General features: G+C 42.9%; 1 pseudogene; it reads left to right on the top strand.

Moving 5' to 3' along the window:
- Positions 1-391: 391 nt before the first annotated feature.
- Positions 392-804, top strand: LOC107401789 (small ribosomal subunit protein uS8 pseudogene; annotated as a pseudogene).
- The last annotated feature ends 23,529 nt before the right edge of the window (positions 805-24,333 follow it).

Here is a 24,333-nt window from a genome sequence, read left to right as displayed (position 1 = left end):
TTGGGAAGATGTATGCTATGCTCTGAAGAACCATAACTACCAATCCAGACCATTACATCCAACAAAACTATCTGTCATAATTGAAAGAGAAACAAAAAATTTCCATAGTAAGAGCGGGCTCGAGAAATTCTTAACTACTAAGATAGCTCTACAGAGGATACTTAAAAGAATACTTCAGACTGAAGAGAAGGATAAACACTACCAAGGGGCCACAGGAGAAAAATAAGGAATGCCAGGCCAGTTAAGCAAACAAGGAATAAGAAAACAGCATAAATCAACAAGAAGACAGAAATGAATACACACTTTTCAATAATAACTGAATATTAATGGTCTCAATTTTCTCAATCAAAAGGCATAGATAAGCTTTCCATCATCTTTTTGAACCATCACCATGGTGCCCATGAATCTTCTGGCCAATGCTCTCAAGAGCATCAACGATGCTGAGAGGAGAAGTAAATGTTCAGGTCCTCAACAGGGATGCTACAAAGTCATCATGCGGTTCCTAACTGCGATGATGACATGTGGTTACATTGATGAATTTGAAATCATCGATGATCATCAAGCTGGGAAAATCACTGTGAACCTCACAGGCAGGTTGAACAAGTGTGGACTGATCAGCCCTATAGTTGGTGTGCAGCTCAAAGGCCTAGAAAGTGGCAGAATAATCTGCTCCCATCCAAGTCAGTTATTTTCAATGTACTAGCAACCTTAGCTGGCATCATGGGCCAACAAGAAGCAAGGTGAAAACACACAGGAGGGTAAATCCTGGGATTGTTTTTTTCTAGAGTTATAAAACGTGTATAAATAAAAAGACTCAGTGGCAGAAAAAATAAGGACAGAGACTAGTAGGTTGGATTAGAAAACAGGATCCACTCTTTTGCTACCTTCAAAAAACACATCTCACTATCAAAGACAGATATCACTTTAGTGGAAAAGTATAGGAAAGGATATTCTAATCAAATGGAAGGAGGGAACAGTCAGGCATAGATATTCTAATATCAAACAAGATAGACTTCAAGCCAAAGTAGTCAGATGAGATAAACAAGGCTACAATATACTAATTAAGGAAGCAATCCATCAAGAGGTAAAATTCTAAACATATATGCACCAAACACAGGAACACTCAATCTCTTAAACCAAATACTACTAGATGTAAAGTTATAGTTTAATCCCAACACAGTAAAAAAAATAATAATAAAAATAATAAAATGAGAATGACCATGCCAACTCTTATAAAGGAAACATTTAATTGGGGTGGCTCACTTACAGTTCCAGAGGTTCAGTCCATTATCATCATGACAGGGAGCGTGGCAGGATGCAGGCAGACATGGTGGTGACAGAGTCCTACATCTTGCAGGCAACAGGAAGTCAACTGCAACACTGGGCGGTATCCTGAGCATAGGAGACCTCAAAGCCTGCCCCCACAGTGACACACTTCCTCCAACAAAGCCATACCCATTCCAACAAAACCACACCTCCTAATAGTGCCACTCCCTGTGAGATTATGGGAGTCAACTACATTCCAACTACCATAAATACCAATTAAATTCAGAAAATCATAAGAACTTACCCTAAATCCTATATTCCATTAAATTGGAAAATCTAAAGGAAATAGGTGAATTTCTAGATGCATATTACCTACCAAAATTAAACCAAGATGAAATAAATAGTTTGAGCATATCTGTAACAACGAGATTAAAAAACACACAGTACACACAGTACACACACACACACACACACACACACACACACACACACACACACACAGCCAAAAAATGCACAGAACTCTACCAAACCTTCAAACTCAAATTATTCCACAAACTGGAAAGGGAAGTTATGCTTCCAGACTTTTTATGAAGCCAATATTATACTGATACCAAAACTAGATGAAGACAAAGGAAAGAAAAGAAAAGAAAAGAAAAGAAAATTACAGGTCAATCTCCCTGATGAACATAGATCCAAAAACTCTCAACAAAATATTTGTGGAATAAATTCAAGATAACATCAAAAAGATCATTCATCATAATCAAGTTTGCTTCGCTGCAGGGATGTTTTAACATATGTAAATCAATATATTTATCACATAAGTAGAATCAAAAACAGAACTCACGGGGCCATCTCCATAGGCGCAGAAAAGTCTTTGAGAAATCCAACATCCTTTCATGATAAAAGTCACAGTGACTAGTGGCAAAGGGAACAGATTTCCACACAAGAGAGGCTGTAAATGACAAGCCGACAGCCAACATCATGTTACACAGAGAAAAAAAAAGTCAAGGCATTCCCACTGAGATCAGCAAGAAGTCAAAAGTGTCTGCTCTCCTCAAATCTTACTCAATAGAGTGCTTTATGTCTTAGCTAGAGCATGACAAGAAAGGGAAATAAAAGTGACACAAATAAGAAAAGGCCAAAGTGGCCCCGTTGTCAGATGACATGATTCCACACATAAGACATCCTAAAGACTCCACCAAAAACTCTTAGAGCTGATAAACACTCTCAGAAATTTGGTAGGATACAAAACAAACCACACAAAAATCAGTAGCCTTCCTATGTACCAATACATATGGAAAAATAAAGAACTAGGGAAACAAATCTCATTGATAATAACTACAAACAAAAAACCAAAACAACATAAAAATCCAGAGAACAAATCCAACCAAGGAAATTGTGATGGTTAAGTTGAATTTTCAACTTGACATAACTTAGAGTCACCTGGGAAGAAAGTCTCAATGAGGGGTCGTCTGCATTGGGTTGGCCCATGGAATGTCTGTGAGGGATTGTCTTAATCAAGTTAATTAATTAATATTGGAAAACTGTATGTTAATAAATAAAGTTGCCCGAGGGTCAGAGCTATTAGCAAGCCATAGGAAAGCTGGGCAGTGGTGGTGCATGCCTTTAATCCCAGCACTTGGTAGGCAAAGCTAGGTAGATCTCTGTGTGTGCAGGGATATAGCCAGCATTGGAGACACATGCCTTTAATCTCAATACCAACCATGGAAGACCTGGAGGTCTGTACAGACAGGCAGTGACGAGGCGGTCATGTGGTTGGGTTTACAACCAATGAGAAGGTAGAACCAAAAGTCTTTATAAAGACTTTAACACAGGAAGTAGCTCTTTTTCGGAGAGGTAGGACCACCACAGGAGGAAAGGTAAAGTTTTAGCTCTTAGCTCTGACCTCTTGGCTTTCTTCTTTGCATTGGTTCTGTGTTTCTTATTTAATAAGACAGTTGGTTACATCTACAGGAGACAGGATACTGGGGACAGCAATATTGCTTAGACAGGTGATCCTAAACTTTATGAGTGAGGAAATTGAGCTGAGTACAAGCCATCAAGAAAGTGAATATAAAACTGGGCAGTGGTGGTACACACTTTTAATCCCAGCACTAAGGAGGCAGAGGCAGGTAGATCTCTGAATCTGAGGCCAGCCTGGTCTACAGAGAGAGTTCCAGGATAGTCAGGGCTCTGCGGAAAAACTCTGTCTCGAAAACAAAACAAAAACACAAAACAACAACCACAAAAATATATATACACACTTATTCATCTGCCCTTGAATATGGGTGTGATGTGTCCTGGTTAGTTTTTTTTTTTTTCAACTGGCCACAGGCTAGAGTCATTTAAAAAGAGGAACCCTCAATTGGGAAAATGACCCACCAGTTTGGCCTGTGAGGCACTTTCTTGATTAATGATTGATGTGAAAGGTCCAGCCCACTGTGGATGGTGCCATTCCTGGTCAGGGAGCCCTGGAGTACATGAGAAAACAAACTGAGTAAGTCAGGAGAAGCAAGCCAGTAAGGAGCATGACTCTATGGCCTATGATTCCGTTACTGCCTTTACGTTCCTGCCTTCAGTTCCTGTTCTGATTTCCCTGGGTAACTTAATGTGACCTGAGAGTTGTAAGATGAAATAAACATTTTCCTCCCCAAGTTGCTTTTGGTCATGGTGCTTCATCGGAGCAATAGCAATCCTAACTAAGATGCTTTATGACTATCTGGTCGAGTTCCTGCCTTGACGTCCCCACAATGAGGTACTGTAACCTGGAATTGTTAGCGGAAATGAACCATCTTCTCTCCCAAGTTGCTTTTTGTCCAGGTATTTTATCATAGCAATGCGACAGAAACAAAACTAGAGAAGAAAACAAGGACCTGTATGATGAAGTCTTTAAGACACTGAGGAAAGACATGAAGAAGACACTAGAAGACAAAGTGACTCCCCATGTTCACAGAACACAAGAAATAATATTGCAAAAGTGGCCACCTTACCAAAAGCAATCTATAAACTCAATGTCCTTCAGCCAAAACTCCAGAGCCATTCTTCACAGATAGAGACAAATATTTTAAAATGTATATGGAAGCACAAAGGACGTAGGGCAATCAAGGCAATCTTGAACAAAAAACAACTGCAAGAAGTATCACCATGCCTGATTTCAAGCTATACTACAGACTGATAGTATTTTAAACAGTATGGTATGAGCACAAAACAAACACTCAGATCAATGGAAAAGAATAGAAGACCCAGACAGAAGTCCAGCCAACAAAGTTACTTGATTTCAAAGATGCCAAGAAATACACACTGGAGAAAAGAGCCTTTTCAATAAACGGTGCTGGGGAAACTGGCTACCGACATGTAGAAGAATGAAACTAGATCATTATCTCTTACTCACCCAACTCCAAATGGGTCAAGGACCTCATCATAAGACTTGATACCCTGAAACTGCTAAAGAAAAATTAGGGAGTGCTATACTTCAGCATATATGTCTAATTAAAGCTTTCTGAATAGGACTCTAGTAGCACATTAAATAAGCCCAAAATTTGACAAATGGGATCCCATAAAACTAAAAAGCTTCCATACAGTAAATGAAATTGTCAATGGAATAGAGGCAGCCAACAGAATGAGAGGAAATCTTGGCCAGCTAACAGTAGATTATTGTCTAGAATATACAAAGAATAAAAACTAAACATTAGGAAAACAATCCAAATAAAAATGGGCTATGGAATTGAACAGAGAGTTCACAGAAGAAGAAACACAAATGGATAGTAAATGCTTTAAAAAGTATTTAGCATCTACCAGACAGTGGTGGCACACACCTTTAATCCCAGGGCTTGGGAGGCAGAGGCAAGTGGGTCTCCAAGTTCGAGGCCAGCCTGGCCTACAGAGCAAGCTCCAGGATGGCCAGGGCTATACAGGGAAATCTTGTCTCAAAAAACAAAAAGCAAGTACTGGCCTCCACTGTGAGTAGCTGCTGCCTTGCTTGCTGACCTTGACCAGATGTCCTCCCTATTCAGATTCCCTGCTGGTTCCCTTCTCACCTAATGATCACCAGAGAGATCACCAGAGGTTCTTTGTTCCTGTATCCTGCATTTGGTGTAAACAGCTTAGATGCAAGAACGTTCGGTAGTGAACAATGTTCTGCCCTCCGGGGATCCTCCATTGTGCTGTAAGTCTGTATTTAAGGCTTCCTCCCTCTTTCAATAAACGGCATTTGGCATTCGGCATTTCAGCTATGGCGAATGACTTGCTGTCTCTTGTCTCTTATTTTTTAATCCGCAGCCCCTCGCTCGGACATGGTGAATGGGTATCGGTAACGCGGGCGTTACCACAACACAAAAGTATTTAGCATCTATAACCATCATGAAGATTCTGTTTTGCTAAATGGACATGTTATCAAACTGCCTTATAAATATTTATATTTACACATATATAGTAGTCCTGTCCTCTGCCTTGATCCAAGAGGCTATTTCCTGCAACAAGTGGATGCTAATTTAGACTCTTGGCTTGTCAAGGAGATGAGAACATTGACTGTTGAGTGCCTATTCTTCAATGGTACACTCATATTACCAAGGTTCAGGAAACATGGAAGAGTGAGTGGAAGGAATGGCAGAGTGGGAAGAAGGGCCTTGAAATGCTGTCTTCTGAGCATCACATGGCTATGGCCTTCATGGAGTCACAGGAGCTGAGAATGCCTGCCTAGGGTTAGCACAAGACTGACCCTCTAAAGGAGAAAGGAGAAAACTATACACAAATACAGTGTGGGTGGTACATTTGTGTCACACTCAAAAGCATGCAGAACTAAAAGTTCTACCACGTAGAGACAAAGTCAAAGGTAACACGCAAAGAAAACATAAATGGGAGGAAATCTTGGCCAGCTAATAGCAGATTAGTGTCTAGAATATACAAAGAATAAAAACTAAGCATTAGGAAAGCAATCCAAATAAAAATGGGCTATGGAATTGAACAGAGAGTTCACAGAAAAGATAAAGAAATGACTGCCCAAATGATTACTCAAAAGTTGTCACTCCTGGTGAGGTGATGTAGCTTGATTTTTTCGCCTTGCCCACAGTCAGGACAAATCTCTGTCACCTGCCAGTCCCACAGCCGCTCAGACCCAACCAAGTAAACACAGAGACTTATTTTGCTTACAAACTGCATGGCCGTGGCAGGCTTCCTGCTAACTGTTCTTACCTTGCTAACTGTGCTTTTATCTTAAATTGATCCATTTCCATACATCTATACCTTGCCATGTGGCTGGTGGCTTACTGGCGTCTTCACATGCTGCTGGTCATGGCGGCGGCTGCAGTGTCTCTGGTCATGGCGGCGGCTGTAACATCTCCTTCTGCCCTTCTATCCTTTTATTTCTCCTCTCTGTTAGTCCCACCTATCTTTCCTGCCTAGCCACGGCCGATCAGGTTTTATTTATTAACCAATCAGAGCAACTTGACATACAGACCATCCCCCAGCACAGCCAAGTGCAGACCATCTCAAACACCTGCACTCAGGCCCATGGTCCTAATCATCCTCTATACGGACCTGCTGGGTAACGCCACAAAGAACCCAAGAAGGGCTCCCACAGGACATACAGAACATCCCACAGCACTTCCCCATTTTTTTTTAAAGGAAGGTTTTAACTTTTACACATCTTTAAAGCCAGCTTGGTATATTTGGGAATTTGGGCGTAGCTTCTCTTACTACTTCCTGCTGGAGGGGGGCGCAGTATCTTATGGGGATACAAAGAAAATTTTAGGTTCATGGAGTAGTCCGTGAGACTGTATTGTCTGAGCCAGTTGCCTTGAAACGATTCTGGATGTTGGATCATCTGGGCCATGGTGTCCTCGGAGACCTTTCAGGGGGTCTTGGCTGGTCAAACCTGATGTATCTTAATCTGGAACAAATCCATAGCCTCTGGCTTTCTGTAGAGACAAAAGCAGAGTCTCCTTTCCAAAGTAACACATCCTTATATCCAAATTTTAAAGTCAGGATATCTTTAATATATACATATTGGTTTAACTCAACATCTTTTACGATCAAATGTTTTTCTGCAGTTAAAAATCCCAAAGACAATATAATCCAAACTCTTTGTGTGATATCCATCTTTACATGGCTTATTTTTTATATTACTTTTACTTTCTCTTTAATGACTTTATTTTTTTAAACTTTCTATTTCTTTATATAACTGTCTATGTTCCTTTTCCTCTCTCTTCCAAGCCCCAGGAACCCGCCAGTAACTCAAACCGGCGGCTGCCGCTCATTTGAGAGAGAGAATTAGGAACTGTGGGGCGTTTACCGACGTCACCGTTCCTGGAGAACTTACCGACGTCACCGCTCCGTGTGTTGAGTTCTGAATCCTCTTTACCACCACGTGAGGATTCTTCTCAGATCACACTTTATTGGAGCGCCTCTTGGTTAAGGGACTTTGTCTTTAGTATTTTTTTTTTCATAACACCGGCCTTTATCCCTGTTCATTTGTCCTTTTTCTTTAGTCCCTTTTTTTTTTTCTTCCCTTTTTTTCTTTAGCCCTTTTTTTCTTTAGCCCCACGTTGGGCGCCAGATATAGATGTAACCAACCGTTTTATTAAATAAGAAACACAGAGATAATGCAAAAGAGAAAGCCGAGAGGTCAGAGCTCAGAGCCAAAATCTCACCCTTCCGCCTGCGGTGTCCCAGCTTCCCGAATGAGGGCTCCTTTTCCTGTCTGTTAGTCTATTTAAAGAGACAGAACAAGCCACAGCTATCTCACCTCACCAGTTCCTCAGCTGGTCCTGTTTCCTCAGACTGGAAGCTTCTGTGTTCTCATCCCAATAGCTCTCAGCTGAACTGTGTTGCTCCAAAGCCTGAAAGCTTAACCAGCCAAATGCTTCTAGTTTCTGGTCCTCACGCCTTATATATCTTTTTGCTTTCTACCACCACTCCCTGGGATTAAAGGCTGGCTTTCTGGGATTAAAGGCGTGTGCCACCACCACCACACTCTTGCTATGGCTCTAATAGCTCTGACCCCCGGACAACTTTATTTATTAACATACAATCAAAATCACATTTCAGTATAATTAGATTACCACCACAAGGTGACATGAAGCCAAGTCAGAGACACCAGGAGCCATGTTGTCATTGTGGCTACAGAGGTCCTTGGGTCATTATCATTCTTTTAGGGAAATGCAAGCATTTGTGTGTGCTCTGTATATGATGTCTATGGCCTACTAGAAACAAAAGAACTGTGAAGTGAATTTCTGGTAGATAGACTATGGTGTATATGTCCAATTTTCCTTAAGCTGATTTCTTAGAAACCAGATGACTGGGCCAAAAGATATTAATATTTTCAAGGATCTCATTTTCTGAATTGCCATTCAGTGGGATTGTTCCACTTTCCTTTCCCACGAATACTGAGCAAAGTCCCTGGTCACACTGCTAGAAAAATCAGTCACCCCTGCTCTTCCCACACTGCCACCTGATATGGACCCAAGTCAGTTTCTGTCTCATCCTCTCTCCTGCTCCTCCCTCTGTCTTATTTATGAAATTCAAGGGCTCCTTTTCTTCTTGAAGTATTTGGAGAATGTCTTTCACTGTGTGTGGCCTTTGCCTTTCCTCATTCTTAGATCATTTAGTTCCCAGTTCTTAGAGACCCAGCCTAAGTTTCCTATGAATTACCTCAGTTTCTGGGGGTGGGGACAGCAGGTAAAATTCTCTTCCTTCTTGTCCTTCATCATGAATGGTTCTCATTACTCTTCATTAGCCAGCTCCATGGACGTTGGCCTGTCCAGACTGTCAGTGTCACAGACTGGCACTGTCTAAGCACCATGGAAGCTGATCTTCAAAGGTAGAGCTGGAAGCACAGGCTGATAGTAACTCCCTTTACACATCTCCTGATGTCAGGACAGTTGGAGGGAGGCAGAGATCAGCATATGAAGGAAATCAGAGACAAAGAAAGAGGCAGGAAGCCCTACCACACAGCCATCTACCAGGGAAGCTCACAAGGAGCCAAGCAGATGCTATATAAATGACCTATAAAGGTGACAACTTTCACGGTCTGGCACCACTGAGCTTCTGAACTTTCCTGCTTTCCGGTCTAATTCCTTGATCAGAAGTGTTCTGTTCCTTCATAAATTGTCTCCCTGTCTACCGCTATCCATGTTTCATTGGTCTAGTTCTTTGTTATATGATAGAAGACCCTGGACATTTTAGCAGGTCCCCCCCCCCAACTCTTCTCTCTGCCTAAAACACCCTCCTATGTGGTCTGGGCTGGTTCTGTAACTTGCTCCAACCAAAAGCCTGTGGCAGAGGTGACATGCCAGTTCCTTCAGCGTACTGCCCCAAGCCCTGGCGTTTTCTATGTTGTGCTGTTGGGAGTCATGAGCCATCGTGTAACGGGCTTAGCTGGAGAAGCCACGTGGAGACACTGTGTGAAGGAGCCATCTGGATATGGAGAGGCCTTGAGACTGCATGTGGAGAGAGGGGTCCAGCTGGCTCCAACCTCCCAGCCGTCCCTGCCAAAGCATCAGACGTTTGAGGGAAGCCATTGTGGCTGCTCAGCCTTACCATATCTCACAGCAAGTGCCCGAGAAACTATGAGGAAGACCAGCAAAGGGCTCACTCACCCCGCAGAAGCCAGAAAACAGAACTGTAAGACTTGAGAGCGTGTTTTGAGACACTGTTCTGAGGTAGTTTGCCTCTTCAGTGATTAGGCCTTCTCTTCTACATCGTTCATGGTCCCAGTTGGGGTATGACAAAGCTTTTCCTTAGTAAGAAGAAAAGCTTGAGGTTCCTGTGCCTAAACTAAATAATCTCTCTGTTGAAACCGGAGATATCCCAGGAAACAATGTGAGGGTCCACGTTATCTAAGAAGGTTACAGGTGACCTCCGGGACACACAAGATCCAGAGATGGCACGAGCCAGAGGAAGGACATCTCAGACACGGTGGACAGACATGAGAGGTAAACACCTTAGTACAGCAGGGAACTGTCCTCACAGCGTCACGGTACAGTGACAAACACCAAGACCTCACCATAGACAACACCAGTGTAGTTGGAGCCTTTGGAGCCCTGCCCTGAAGCACCATCCCTAATGAGGAACATGCCCCCTGGGGCGAGGCAGCTGTGTGGGGGGGGCGGTGTCTTAAGACCTGGGATGCAAGTACTTGGCTCTTTCTTCCCTACCTTGCAGTTTTGGATGCTGGGACAGACCAGGGCAGAGCTCGCCAGAAAACAGCATTAGACCATGCCTCGCCCTTCCAGGATCCTGTGACAATTTCGTTTATTCTGTCTTGGGAGTTAAGCCCCAAACGCATTCCTTTGCTCATTAAGCAGATTCCGCGGATTGCTAGCAATATAATCCCACTACACCAGCTTAGGGGAGGAAAGGGTTAATTTCAGCTTACAATTCCAGGTCACAGTCATGATGGGAGGAAGTCCGGTCATGAACTCAGATAGGAACTTGAAGCAGAAATCACAGAGAAATGCTGCTTGCTGGCCCGCTCACAGACTTAGCTAACTTCTACATGCATGAACCACCTGCCCAGGCAATAATGGTGCTCCTCTCCCACACCAACTAACAACCAAGACAAGCCGTCCTCCGCACATATGGCTGCAGGCCAGTCTGATGTGAGCAATCCTTCCACAGAGACTCCCTCCGCAGGTGAATCGAGGCTGTGTCAAGTCGACAGTGAAAGCTGAGGCGCAGAGACCTGGTAAACCTGTTCTGTCGGTTCCCAGGCAATAAAGCCCGGACCTGAGCTCTTCTTGGGAGTTTCATTGGTGACAGTAGGCTCTTGGCTCCCACAGTTAACAGAATGAGATGGGGTTGTTTGAGGGGTCCAGCCAGCATGTGGAGGATAGAGATTGGAAAATAATGGTCAGAGAAATCGATTTCTGAACTGGACACCATCCTGTTAGGAGTTCTGTAGCCCATACTAACAGTATATATCTCTATAGGCACCCTCTCCTTTGTATTAGCCAGAGCAAAATACAGAAAATAAAATCTACTACAGACATATTAAGCATCATGGTATTTAATGCAGGGTATTGAATCCTTATAAAATAACTATCAGAAATATAAAATAATGATGGACATGTGTCATTAGACAGATGTTTACATTCATAGGCCAGAAAAAATCAAGAGCAAGCCCTAATTAAAAGTAAGAATTTTCAACAATGGCCAGCAGGGTACAAAATCCCTAAAGGCCCAGCAGTGACACAAATACTTAGCAATAACTGTGGAGGTTTGAGAGAAAGAAAAATGGCCCCCAAAGTGGCACTGTTAGGAGGTGTGGCCTTGTTGGAGGAAGTGCGTCACTGTGGGGGTGGGCTTTGAGGTCTTTTTCTCAAGCTTCCCTCAGTGTGACTGTCAGTCAACTTTTCCTGTTGCCTGGAAGATGTAGCACTCTCGGCTCCAGCACCGCATGTGATTCTACACCGCCATGCTCCCAGCCGTGATGATAACAGACTGAACCTCAGAAACTATAAGCAAACCACCCCAATTAAATGTTTTCTTTATAAGAATTGCCACGGTCATGGTGTCTCTTCACGGGAATAAAAACCCTAAGTAAGACATTAACCAACAGCTCTCTGGTTACACTTAAGATCCATCCACTCAACAAGAAGGAAATCATGTCTGGGACCTGAAGTCTGGCCATCTACTCAGAGCTAGTGAAGTCATGAATCTTGGAGAACCTACAACTCATCCTTCATCAAGGAAACTTCTCTTGTCAACAGTCAGAGACAATTACAAAAAAAAAACACAGGCAATTAAACTGCAGAGTTGTATAGCTCAGTCCCAATAGATACGTCTACAAAACAGCTCCTAAGGCTCAGGGATTGTTGTGGAAGAGAAGCAGAAGGATTCTAAGAGCCACAGGATCTGGGAGTTTGCTGTGAGACTGTGTCTCCTAGGGATGTTAGAAGCTACACTCAGAAAGTCTCACCAACATGGCTGCCTAAGAGGAGCTGAAAAAGGACAACAAGAGGTATGCCAAAGTGGACAGGACATGCAGAGGGAAGCCCTCAAGACCCCAACTCTACACAAAGAACTGCAGGCAGCTAAGGAAGGCTGAGAGTGAGAGAAACGGTCTTCCCCAGGGAGGAGCACACCCACCTCCTCTCCAACACCAAATGGTCAGCCCTGGAAACATATACACCAGTAACATTATATAGACTGAGTAGGTTATGTTTAGGAATGCAGATGTTATAGATATAACAACTATTAATGATAAAAGAGGACATGAATTTGATAGAGAACAAGGAGGATATATGGGAGGACTTGGAGAGAGGAAAGGGAAGGAAGAAATGTAATTATATTATAATCTAAAAAGATAGAAATTGGTTTTAAAGAAAAATAAGGATGCTAAAGACGTGTCGGTGTAGGTTCACCAATTATAAACATCCCATCACTCTTGGGGGAAGTGGGGAGGCGGCAATAAGAGAGGCTGTGCATGGTGCAGGCAGGATGTACATGGGAAATCTCTACACTGCATGTTCATTCTTCTCTGAACTGGCAACGGCTCTAAAAATGTATATCTATTACAAAAACAAAATAAAAATCATGAGTGATAGGAATTCCAACCATGCCCCATGGTCGTGTATGCCCGGCAGGACACTTAGTCATCTCTGCCTAGTCATTTCCAGGTCATACGTTCTGTGTGACCTATGCCCCCATGGTTACATGGTCATGTAGTCATTGGGACATGACCACATGATCTCTGTGTGTGGGCCTGTGTGCATGCCCTGGCCTTTATAAGGTGCCATGTTCCCCTGCGCTCTCTCTCTCTCTCTCTCTCTCTCTCTCTCTCTCTCTCTCTCTCTCTCTCTCTTCTCTCTCTCTCTCTCGTGTCCTTCCATAGGCCTGATCAAATCTGTCCTCTTGTACTAATAAAACTCTTGTTAGTGGATTCTGTTGTGTGTTGTGACTTTTCCTTTGGGGCCAGAGCGCCACAAAAAAAAAAAAAAAAAAAAAAAAAAAACCTTTCAACAAGAGACTGGCAAAGCAAGAATCAGGCTGGACTTGTAGAAAATTAATTCCCAGGTGACATTTAGAGCGACCTCACCAAATGTGCCCTCTCTGTCATGGCTGAGAAGGTGTGTGCATTGGGGAGTGGGAGGTTGAGAAACCGCAGCTGGAACATTGGACCCCAAACAGACCCCTGAAGTTACGCCTCAAAAGATTGGGCAGCTGCCCACCGACCAATCCTTAGCTTTTGAAGTGGTAGGCTGAGTCCTCAGAACGCTGTTGAATAAAAATCCAAGTCTCCGGTGGTGACCTCAGCCACCAGTAGGTAAAAGCACCGGGAGAATAAGAATGGCCTCTGCTGCGTGTCTGCTGTCCATGTCTCCATTAAAACATCTAAGGGCAGGATTTAATCTGCACACAGAATGATAGATGCCAAGGAGACTAGAAAATGCAGTCCTGGCTTCCCAGCCTCCTCTTTCAGAGGAACACTCTGGAAGAAGAAATGGGTGACAAGTGGCCATTGACTGCACCCTGTAGTGACTTGATTGTCTACTTGCAAGCCCCAGGGATTCCAGTGCTGGAGTTGCACTACTGAGTCGTCCATCCCACCCTAGTCTCCGTCTAGACTTAGAAATCAAGCAACTTCTCCAAGGTTGAAATGTCTCTCACCTCTGGGTAAATGTACCCTGCTTCATCCCAGTCTTCTCACTGACCTCCACAGATGCGGCAGCACCAGGAAAATGTGTCTCACAGACAGACATCCAGCAGCAGGTCATTAGTTCACCAAATGCTCATGACTGAGTCAGAAAACCACACGCCACCTTCCAAGTTCCTATAGACTTGCTCCCAACCAGCCACCAAGAACAGCAGAGTCCAAGGTAGCCAGCTTCTGGGGTACCCCCAAAGCCTCTCTTGCCACTCAGTCTTTCTTCCTTCACCTCTATTCAGGGTCAGATCAGTCTAAAAGTATTCACCACTTCCCCCATCCACCCCTCCCTGCCCTCCCCCCCCAATAAAATCCATGCATGTGGAATTTCATTTAGCATCTATTATTTGGAAAAATTTATTTAATGCTCACATACACACGCTGCTCATTTTATTTTATGTGTTTATTTATTTTGGTTTTTCGAGACAGGGTTTCTTTGTGTAGCCCTGGCTGTCCTGGAACTTGCGCTATAGGCCAGGCTGGCCTCGAATGCAGAGATCTGCGTACCTCTGCCTCCTGGGTGCTGTTATTAATGGTGTGTGCCAACACCACCTTGCTAACACTGTTCATTTTAAACTCAAGTCTTTGCTGTGTATTCCTGCTTGTATTTTTTTTTTTTGGCTAAATACCAACCACATTCTTATATTTTAAACCCAGAACTCAGAGTGGTATATTATCGTTAATCAGCAAGTTTTACACCTAAAGCCTGTTGTCTCCAATACCTTAGAAGACAATACGATGACCACACAAGAAAAACCCATCACATCATGGCATATTTGAAGAACTTCGTGGCCGGACAAAGAAAGGGGGATTGTCTTGGGAATCTTGTACAAGACACCAGAACGTTTGCTCAGACGTGGGCTGTGTTGGATATGAAAGTAGCTCCTTCACGTTCTACTGCTTCACCCATTTGGTAAGTGCTTACTAGGCACCCACTGCGTGGGTGGGGCCATTCTAAACCTCCTTGGCCTCGTATAGAATGGTACTTGCCTGAACCCACACTTTGTCTTGGCACTGTTCTCCTCAGACAACACAGTGTTCCTCCCTCTCAAATGACAGCCACAGCATTCTATTTTAGGGACCTCCAAAGGAAGCATTAAACATGAAATCATAGCTTTCTCTTTCCCACTCATCAGGGATCTTCAGCGTCACTTTCCTGCCAGGAAAGCCTTCTGACCCTGAGAAAGAGCGCTTTCCCCCCTCAAAGGGATGGAAAGGTCACTTGGTGAATATATGCAATAGACTGTGCTGTGCGAAGCCATCCTAGGCCACACATCACAAGTTGCCCCGAGCCAGTCTGAGGATTTTAGGAAAGGACTCTCTAACGCTTACCTCTACGTTCACTAAAGGGGGTGCCTAATCTGATGAGCTTCACTAGTTTGTATTCCTTGTCGCTCTGAAGAAGTTTCTAAAAGGAAGGCTGGTGTCCAATGTCCAATCAGAGCTGCTAGCCTCCTCTTGGTGGTTTTTTGCTCAGTTCCTACTCATTCCTGCTTAGGCATGAGGGCATTCCAGTGCTGGTGCCTAGGCGGAGGTTCCTTCCCTGGGGCCCATGCTGGCTGGTCCAGGGTCCTGTCTCATGCAAACTGTGGCTCATCTCTTTCTGGCTCTTTCAGAGGAGGGCCCTTAGCAGGAGGAACTCCCAGAACACTCCCTTGTCCCCTCCCCTTCCAGAGTGCTTCCAAAGGGAACTCAGATGGGAAGAGTTAGTCCCATCCGCTACAGCCTCTGCTGCCTGAGGGTGCTCCTCTAGACACCTTAGTCCTCAGTGGTGAAGCTCCTAGCTGCTTCCCCTTCTTGGTAATTGGCTTCCCATGGACACATTCAGTGTGTCGGAAATGTGGGTACAAATGGGAGCCCCATTTTGGGAGCTGTAGTGGAATAAATACTATTTGGTCTTCATCTGCCAGTAAAATCTGCACTCAATCGTGTGGGTGGGTTCTATACGGTACGGACAATGAGGTACTGAGCCCACACCAGCGCAGTTTATAGTGAGCCTGAGACGTCAACAAGGCAGACCTGACTTTCCCCAGCTGAAGAGTTCTGGAGCCGCCAGGAGGCAGGGACTTGCTGAGGGTCACGAAGGTCACTCACTATAACCGGCAGAGCTGTCTTCAGGCAGAGCTGCCTTCAAGCCATGATTTCCTTTCCTCTAGATTCAGATCAGGCAAAAAACTTCATTACCAAGATTGGGTTATTTGCTTATTTGTTGAAAACTCAACAGTTTTCTTAGGCTTCTTACCTCAGATCAATACATGAGTATAGATTTTGTACATTTTTCCCCTGACACGCTGAATAACCAAGCAGGATTCTCTCACGCCTGTCACATCTGCCAGAACAATGCAAATGATAACTAGCTTTTTTCTTAAGCCTAAAGTTAGGCTTTTTGCTATATTTTATATATTTGAGCCACATTCTATATAAATATCTAGTTTTTAAGCCTTTTTTTAAAAAAAACTGGCCGGGCAGTGGTGGCGCACGCCTTTAATCCCAGCACTCGGGAGGCAGAGGCAGGCAGATATTTGTGAGTTCGAGGCCAGCCTGGTCTAGAGAGCGAGTTCCAGGAAAAGGCGCAAAGCTACACAGAGAAACCCTGTCTCAAAAAACAAAAACAAAACCAAAAAAAAAAACCAAAAAAAAAACTGCTTTACATTTTAAAGCGAGTGTTCATAGATTGATTACCTCATGTGACTAGCAAAGTATATCAAGTTAAGGCAAGTGTCTGCCCTACTGCAAAACCAAGAAATGGGGGCCCAGAGAAGAAACTGAGAAGCCGAGTTCACTTGAGCAAAGCCAGAACTAGATTCCCGTTTCTCCATCTCCCTTCAAGCTTTGCTCTCCCACCGGATCCCGGTTAGATCATACGAGTGGGTTTAAACACCCTGACCCGCATTTGGTTCGCAGCGCTACTTCCCTTTCCTAACTGGCTGAGCTGAACTGAATTGTAAAGGCCATGAGTACAAGGATGGAAAAGATACGGTGTGCTGTTTTTGTTGTTCAAGGAGTTTGGAGGGAAGTGAAACGTGGGTTCTTCCGGGGAGCCAGGACTGCGCTCTCTCAGATGTGGTCCACGGATGCCAATTAAGACACCAAGACAAAACGGAAGCCTGTGAGAGTCTCTGTGTGCTCCCCGTCCTTCCCTGTCTGCCCTGTGATGTCCTATAAAGCTTCAGAAAGCTCGGGCCCCCCTGTGTGACAGTATGGGATGGAGGGCTCCCCGTACCTGAGGGCACTTGCTAGGTCCTGTGGCTTGTCTTAAGTACCCGTTAGATCTGTGCCACATCCAGCTCGGCAGCAGCCCCTCTCTGGTGTCTGAATGGAGTCTCAAGTAAAACGGAGGAGCCAGGGATGTAACTCAGTTGGTGGAGTCCTTGCCTACCTAGCATTCATGAATCCTGGGTTCAAACCCCAACACCATATAAAAACTGGTCCAGTGGTACATGCCAGTGTTGTAGGTTGTTGGGTTTTTTTTTTTTTTTTTGGCTCTTTTTTTTGCGGGGGGGGCGGGGGGCGGGGGGAGACCTGCCACCCAGCTCCCAAATAAATCACACATGGAGGCTTATTATTACTTATGATTGCCCAGCCTTAGCTTGGCTTAGTTTCTTGCCAGCTTTTTTTTTTTTTTTTTTTTTTAAAACTTATTCCATCTACTTTTTACTTCTGGGCTTTTCCTTTTCTCTAACTTCTGTAAATCTTACTCTAACTCCGTGGCTTGCTGTGTACCTGGGTGGCTGGCCCCTGGCTTCCTCCTCCTTCTCTGACTGTTAGAAGTTAGATCTCTCCTCTCAGTTTTCTCCTTCTGTGTGTTCTCTCTGCCTGCCAGCCGCACCTATCCTTTCTCCTGCCTTGCTATTGGCCATTCAGCTCTTTATTAAACCATCAGGTGTTTTAGACAGGCACAGTAACACAGCTTCACAGAGTTAAAACAAATGCAACATAAGCAAAAGTAACACACCTTAAAATAATATTCTACTACATGCCAGTATCACCAGCAAGCACTTGGGGGGTAGAGACAGAAAGATCCGTTCAAGGTCACCCTCAATTACACAGCCAGTTTGAGTCCCGGCTTACTTACAGAAGACTGTGGGGTGGGAGGGAGGTGCAAAGTGCATGGGAACCTGGCTTCTTGGAACTGTTGGTTAGGATTCCTAGAGGAGTTATTCTCAACTCCACAACAATTAATCTAAAATAAGCCACATGAAATTGTCTAACTTGGAATTAAAATCGCAGATCCTAGCTGAGCTGAAATTGTGGCTGGCCTCAGATAAGCATACAGAGTTAGACCGACTGCTTCCAAGCCTTCGGTTCTGGAAAACACACATTTAGAATACTCAGAATAAACTATGCTAGGTTTACTCTGGAAGAAAGCGTTACTTGATGAAATATTCAGTCCTTCACAGATGGGAAGGACGGTCAGCAGCAGGACACCCGGACCAAGCTATTTTTCTAGTCCTGGGAGTTATTTGTGTAAGGAGCCACACAGAGACTTCTCCCTCTGATCAATACCATAGATTTGCAAGATGTCTGACTGGGATTGGGCTGTGGCCAAGGGACAGAGCTTCCCTGCAGAACATTATTTGTGCTTGTAGGGACGGCACATCCCTTATCTTGCAGTTAAAATAATACACTGTTATAATAGGACTTCATCTGCAGGCATAAAACAACTCCCGGGTAGGAGAAGTTCCCATTTTGCTTGGGAGTCAGCTTGGCTTTTAAGATAAATTAGTAATTGAATTCACATTCTCCATCTATTCAGAACAAAATCTTGGGCTCCCTTCCAATTATGGGACCCCAGGACTAGGGACTCAATGCTCTGGTTGCTTTAGGGGGAAAAATACTGACAGTGGGCATAGACTTCAGTAGATGATAGCAAGAAAGGCGATGTGGGAGAGGGGCCGCCAAAAGAATGGGATTAAACAAGGCAAGACGCTGGCTGCCGACGTACAGTTCCTCCCATATGTGTCCATTAAATAGATGTATGAAACTATAATTTAGTTTTAATTGGCTACTACCCCCTCAAAATAGACCATTAAATGTTTGTGGCTGTACTTTAAAGATAATGCTAATGACTCAAGCACATGTGAATGACCAAAAATGACAGAAGAGACAAGCTTTTTGTCCAGACAAAACACAGTTATCAGATCTGACATTCATTTCTCTGTTCGCACTAAAAGATTATTAATAACGATCTTACTAATATAAAAGGGTGCTCTTCTCTACTGATAAAATATAGGTTTATTTTAAATTGTAATTTGCTTCATCTTTACTTTATCTTTCAATTTATTATGTGTGTGCTTCTTAATGCAAACACTGTATTAGTCTATATAATGTGTGAATAAATAAATGTATATACATTAAGGGTACATATTCAAACTTTCATGTGAAATTTTTAAAAATCAGAAGCAAGAAGAGAATCCAATTCTCCAGGTGTTGGGGTAAAAACATCTTTATGGATCTGTCCATGTGAGCAAACTGTTTATCTCTGGAAGGTACTAGAAGGACTGGGTCAGAAAGGATGTACATGTTTGAGATTTGGATAACACACTTTGATAACTCGGATCAATATACTTTCTAGAAAGCATTGTACTAATTTGCAGCATAACAGAGATTCTTTTGTTAAATTGTGTCTGATTCATTGTAAGAGGATCAGTTCTCATAATGTTTGTGAGACTCACAGAAGTATCATTACTCTCTTTCAAGATTCACGTTCTCAGATAATCTCCTTCATCACTTTAAACAAACGCCAGAACATGTGGACGTTGACTGGAGTATATTTATTTGTTCAAACTCATGAGTGGGGCCCACGACCAAATCATGAGCAAGGAAACAAAAGACCATTTGTTTTTTTCTTCTTTGTGTTTGGGCACATGTATTTCTCAGAACGTAGGGGAAAATGAATGAATAGCATGTAAAGCATAACTGTAGTATACACATATGTAAAGACTGAGGCTGAACTCATCTTCGCCATACTTAGAAAATAACTGATAAATATGTCACATCCCTAAATGTAAAAGATAAAACTTAGAAGAAACACCGGAAGTAAATTTTTGTGGTCTGGAGTCACAGAAAACCTTCTTAAATAGACAACAAAGGTACGAGCAACACAAGGAACAACAGATAAATCCAATTCATCAGAGCTAAGAACTTCTGCGACTATCACCAAGAAAAGAAAACCCCCCAGTTGAGGGGGCAGAAAAATTGCCAATCATATATATCTGATGACATGGATACATTTGAAATATGCAAAGAACTCCTGCAATTTGATAATAAAAAAGGACTTAGCCATATCAAACAGCGAAAGGACTGAATGTAGAGTTTTCCCCCGTACAGCTGGGAACTAAGTGTCTGAAAAGATGATCAGCATCATCAGGGGAATGCCAATCAAATCACAGTGAGGCACTATGGCGTGCCTGCTGGGACAGCTGTAGTCGGAAAGATCAGAAACAAAGGTTACTGAGGGAACGGAGAAGTTATAGCATTTATGCATAGCATAAATACAAATGTAGAGTCACACAGCAATATACAAAAACCTCTTCCTACACATTGGCAGGAACACAAAATGATAAATACAAAGTTTTTATATTTCTAACACGTAGGACTCCAAGCAAGAGAAATGAAAATGTATGTCCACATAAAAACTCAACCATAAATGTCCATTGCATCAATATTATAATATCTAAAGAGTATAAATAACCCAAATGTCCATAGACCAATGAATAAATAAAATGTAAGATGGCCACATACTAAAACATTATTTGACAATTGAAAGAGAATAAAGTGGTGGCCACACTACAATATGCATGAAATTTAAACTTTAAACCAAGGGCAAGAAACCAGTCATAAAAGGCCACATACTATATGATCCCTCTCATCTGAAACACCCAGAATTGGTCTTGGTGGTTGCCTAGTGTTGGAACTATTGAAGCAAAGTGGGGGGAGATTTAAGAAGTTGCTGATATTAATGGGGATAATGGGGTTGATGTTTATCTTCAGGGTGATGAAAATGTCCTAAGATTTATTGTGACCTTTGACCAACTCTGAATATACTAAAAATCACTGAATTACTCTAAGTGGGTGAATTAGAGGGTGTGTAAATTATATTCAATCAAACTGTTAAGCACAGATTATAATAATATTAAGAATGTCTGGGACTGGGTTGCAACTCCCAGACTTGCCTGGTATGTGTGAGGCCCCAGATTTCAGGCATTAATTAATAAATTAAGCTAGAATATCAACTGGGTACATTGGCACATGCCTGTAAAACCACACTGAGGAAGCTAAGGCAAGAGGGTTCTGAGTTCAAGGTCAACCTGGCCTACACAACAAGACCGAACCTTTGAAGACGCACGTAGTCAATTCATTGCCCTTTTTTTGTACTCCGTTCTTGTCAATATTTGATTTTATTTGAAAAAACCGTGTGCCATATTTGGAAGCAGCCTTTTGATTTATTATGTCCTGCCTCTTCCAATTATAAAGTGTTATTATTAATAAAAATTAATTATAGTGCCTACTTTGAGGAGCGCCCATTAAACACTGCCCACAATTGGTTGAAGCATGGTTTCCTTTTCTGTGGGAAACATAACTTTCTGAGTAGAGTAGTCATTTTCTCACTTAGAAAAAGCAGAGACATCTTCAGTTTTAGTAAAATAATCTTGCAGTCTATCTGCGGGGACCTTTTTGATGCGAAATTAAATGTGGCACAGACAGAGATTTTATTACATTTACATGGACCCATAAAATAACTTTTATAGCTCCCAGTGGTGCAAATCCTCCTTAATTTTGTTAATTATTTCCCCCCAGTTATCCTTAGCCATGTCTGCTAATTCAGTATTGATCTTGATACTAAGATACGTTATGGGCTTAGAAAGTCACCTGAGTCCCTGTGAATGAAAAAAAAAAAAAAAAAAAAAAAACCTAAGGAAGCAGATCTTACTTGAAGTAACGCTTTGGATAGTTTCCAATTAATATTATAGCCGAGAATGACAATGTCCTTCTACTCAGAGTCCTGAGTTAGTGCTCAGAGCTGGGCTCCCACTTCAGAGCAGGGTGGCAGGGCATGTTCCAGAGAGATCTAACAAGAAGTGTCTTCCAGCTTCTAAAGCTTCGGTCTGTTCAACTGTCTGCCATTGTTCCCTATAGCTTCCCACTTACGATCTGGGGAACCATCCATCGTACTGTTCATTGTCCATGTGTCTGTCCTTCCCAACTCCCCTGTTCACACTTCAGCTGGAATTTTCTGAAGAAACTTTCTTACATGACCAACTCTTAATTACACTATTCAGCGAGTAGCATTGCTACTGATAGTTATTCTATGGGTGTTTTCATAGATTTGTTTGAAGACTTAAAGGCTGGCGTGGATGGAGGCCATCTTTTCACTCTTGGCTTCCTTTGCTACATGTCCCGAGAGGGCATGATCACCAAGGACGCAGTGGGAATTGGGTGTGATACCAACCTATAGCGAGTGTGAACTTAACTGACTAGTTCACTTTACTTGCTCATGCACTTGTTGCACACCTACTACGCACAAAGCCTTTATTTGAAATCAGTTGCTCTTCCAAACTAAAACTTCAATATATCTTTAATTCCCGGGTCACCCAATCAATTGCAACATGTGAAAAGCTTTTCTGTTTTATGATACATAATTATATAATGTAGGCTTCTTGTGAATCTTGATTCTTTCATTAACTTACCTCATTTAACTTATTAGGTGCCCATTTATAGCTTTGTAAAATGTGCTCTGCTTTAAAGTAAAAGCTGCAGCCTTTCGAAGGATTTTAGGATTCATTCCTTTCACCAAAATGAGCTCAGTTCTCCTTCTTCCTATCTATTATTTTGAAATATTGAAGTTTTGCTTCTTAGGTTATTTTTTGTTTCTTTTTATTTCATATTACTAGCTCCCAGTGGGCACCCAGAAGAGTCACTTGGAGAAAACACTCAATTCACAACCCCAGAGAAAGCTAACATACTCCATATTGTCTCCTCTCCATGCCTCCATTGCAAGAATAATTGGTGTGTGGGGGAGGGGCAGTGGAAGGGGGTGGCTATGACAGAAGCCGGCCCTGGGTGATCCCACTTCAGTCTCCCATTGCCCCCTTCCTTTGTCCTCCTGTAAATTGCTTCAAATCCCACATTTATAGAAAATCACACAGGAAAATCCTTTTTAAATAATTTGCATACTTATGTTGTTTGAATGCTCATATGAACACTGTGTGTAGACCTAGGGGCTGACATCAGGCCCTGGAAACAAGAAAAGGTGGGGGGCTTCATTTCCATAATCCCCTCTGACCGAAGGCTTTCTGATAGGCCCCAACTTTTAAAGTTTTCATCACCTCCAAGAAGTGTCTCTCTCAGAACCAGGCCTTTAACATATGGGCCTTTGAGGAACACTTAAATCACTAAGGGGACCCCTTCTTTCAAAATAACATCATCAAGCACATCCCATGCCAGTAACTCACAATCAACAAGTCGAAGTAAGACACAAGGAACCCTGTGTCCCAGAAACCTGTTGGATGCTGTTTAAAGAATGAGTTTGACTACTTGCCTCTTAAATGTGTTCCACCAAAGCACCCAGCTCTTGTGGTGCCTGGGTTTCGTTAGTGGCCTATGAATCTAAGTTTTCTAAGGAACACTTTTTGGGAACTGGTGGGAGGGGGTTGAGATGGCTCATTAGTAACTTTTCTCATTGTCACAATCAGTCTAGGAGAACTGGCTCTTGTCTCAATCAACTGTACTATTTTGAACAGGTCAAAACTCATCCTGGGCCTTAGACCCTGGGCCTTGGGCAGGGGGCTGGTCTGTGGTTACTACAGTTGATATTTCAATCTAGATCTCCCCTTCTTTTTCCTTACAATGCTGGACATCATGTTTGGTAAGGGGTGGAGGCTTTGAGATTTGATTGTTTATTTCTTCCTTTGAATTCTTATTTGTTAGATCTGGAGAGATGGCTCAGTAGTTAAGGGCACTGGCCACTCTTCCAGAGGACCCGGGTTTAATTCCCAGCACCCATATGGCAACTCACAACTGTCTGTAACTCCAATTCTAGGGGATCAACACCCTCACTCAACATACACGCAGACAAAACTCCAGGGCACATAAGATAAAAATAAATCAATCATTAGCCAGTTTGTGGTGGCACACACCTTTAACCTCAGCACTTGAGAGACAGAGGCAGGAGAATCTCTGAGTTCGAGGCCAGTGTGGTCTACAGAGCAAATTCCAGGACAACCAGGGCTACACAGAGAAACCCTGTCTCGGGGAAGGGGTAGTTATTATTAGTCTGTTCTTGAACTATGATTGCTCCTGTCAGTGGCTATAAGGACTCAGTAAGGCTTTTAGCTCATGGCTTCTTATTCCCTCAGCCCATCACTCTGACAACCTCCTTCTAACCACACCCACTTTCAGGTAAGAGAAAAGCCCCAGAATTG

This window comes from Peromyscus maniculatus, chromosome 15, assembly GCF_049852395.1.
Source record: "Peromyscus maniculatus bairdii isolate BWxNUB_F1_BW_parent chromosome 15, HU_Pman_BW_mat_3.1, whole genome shotgun sequence".
Lineage (NCBI taxonomy): Eukaryota > Metazoa > Chordata > Mammalia > Rodentia > Cricetidae > Peromyscus > Peromyscus maniculatus.
Note: the sequence above shows the minus strand (reverse complement) of the source record. Positions and strands in the feature narration are given on the sequence as shown.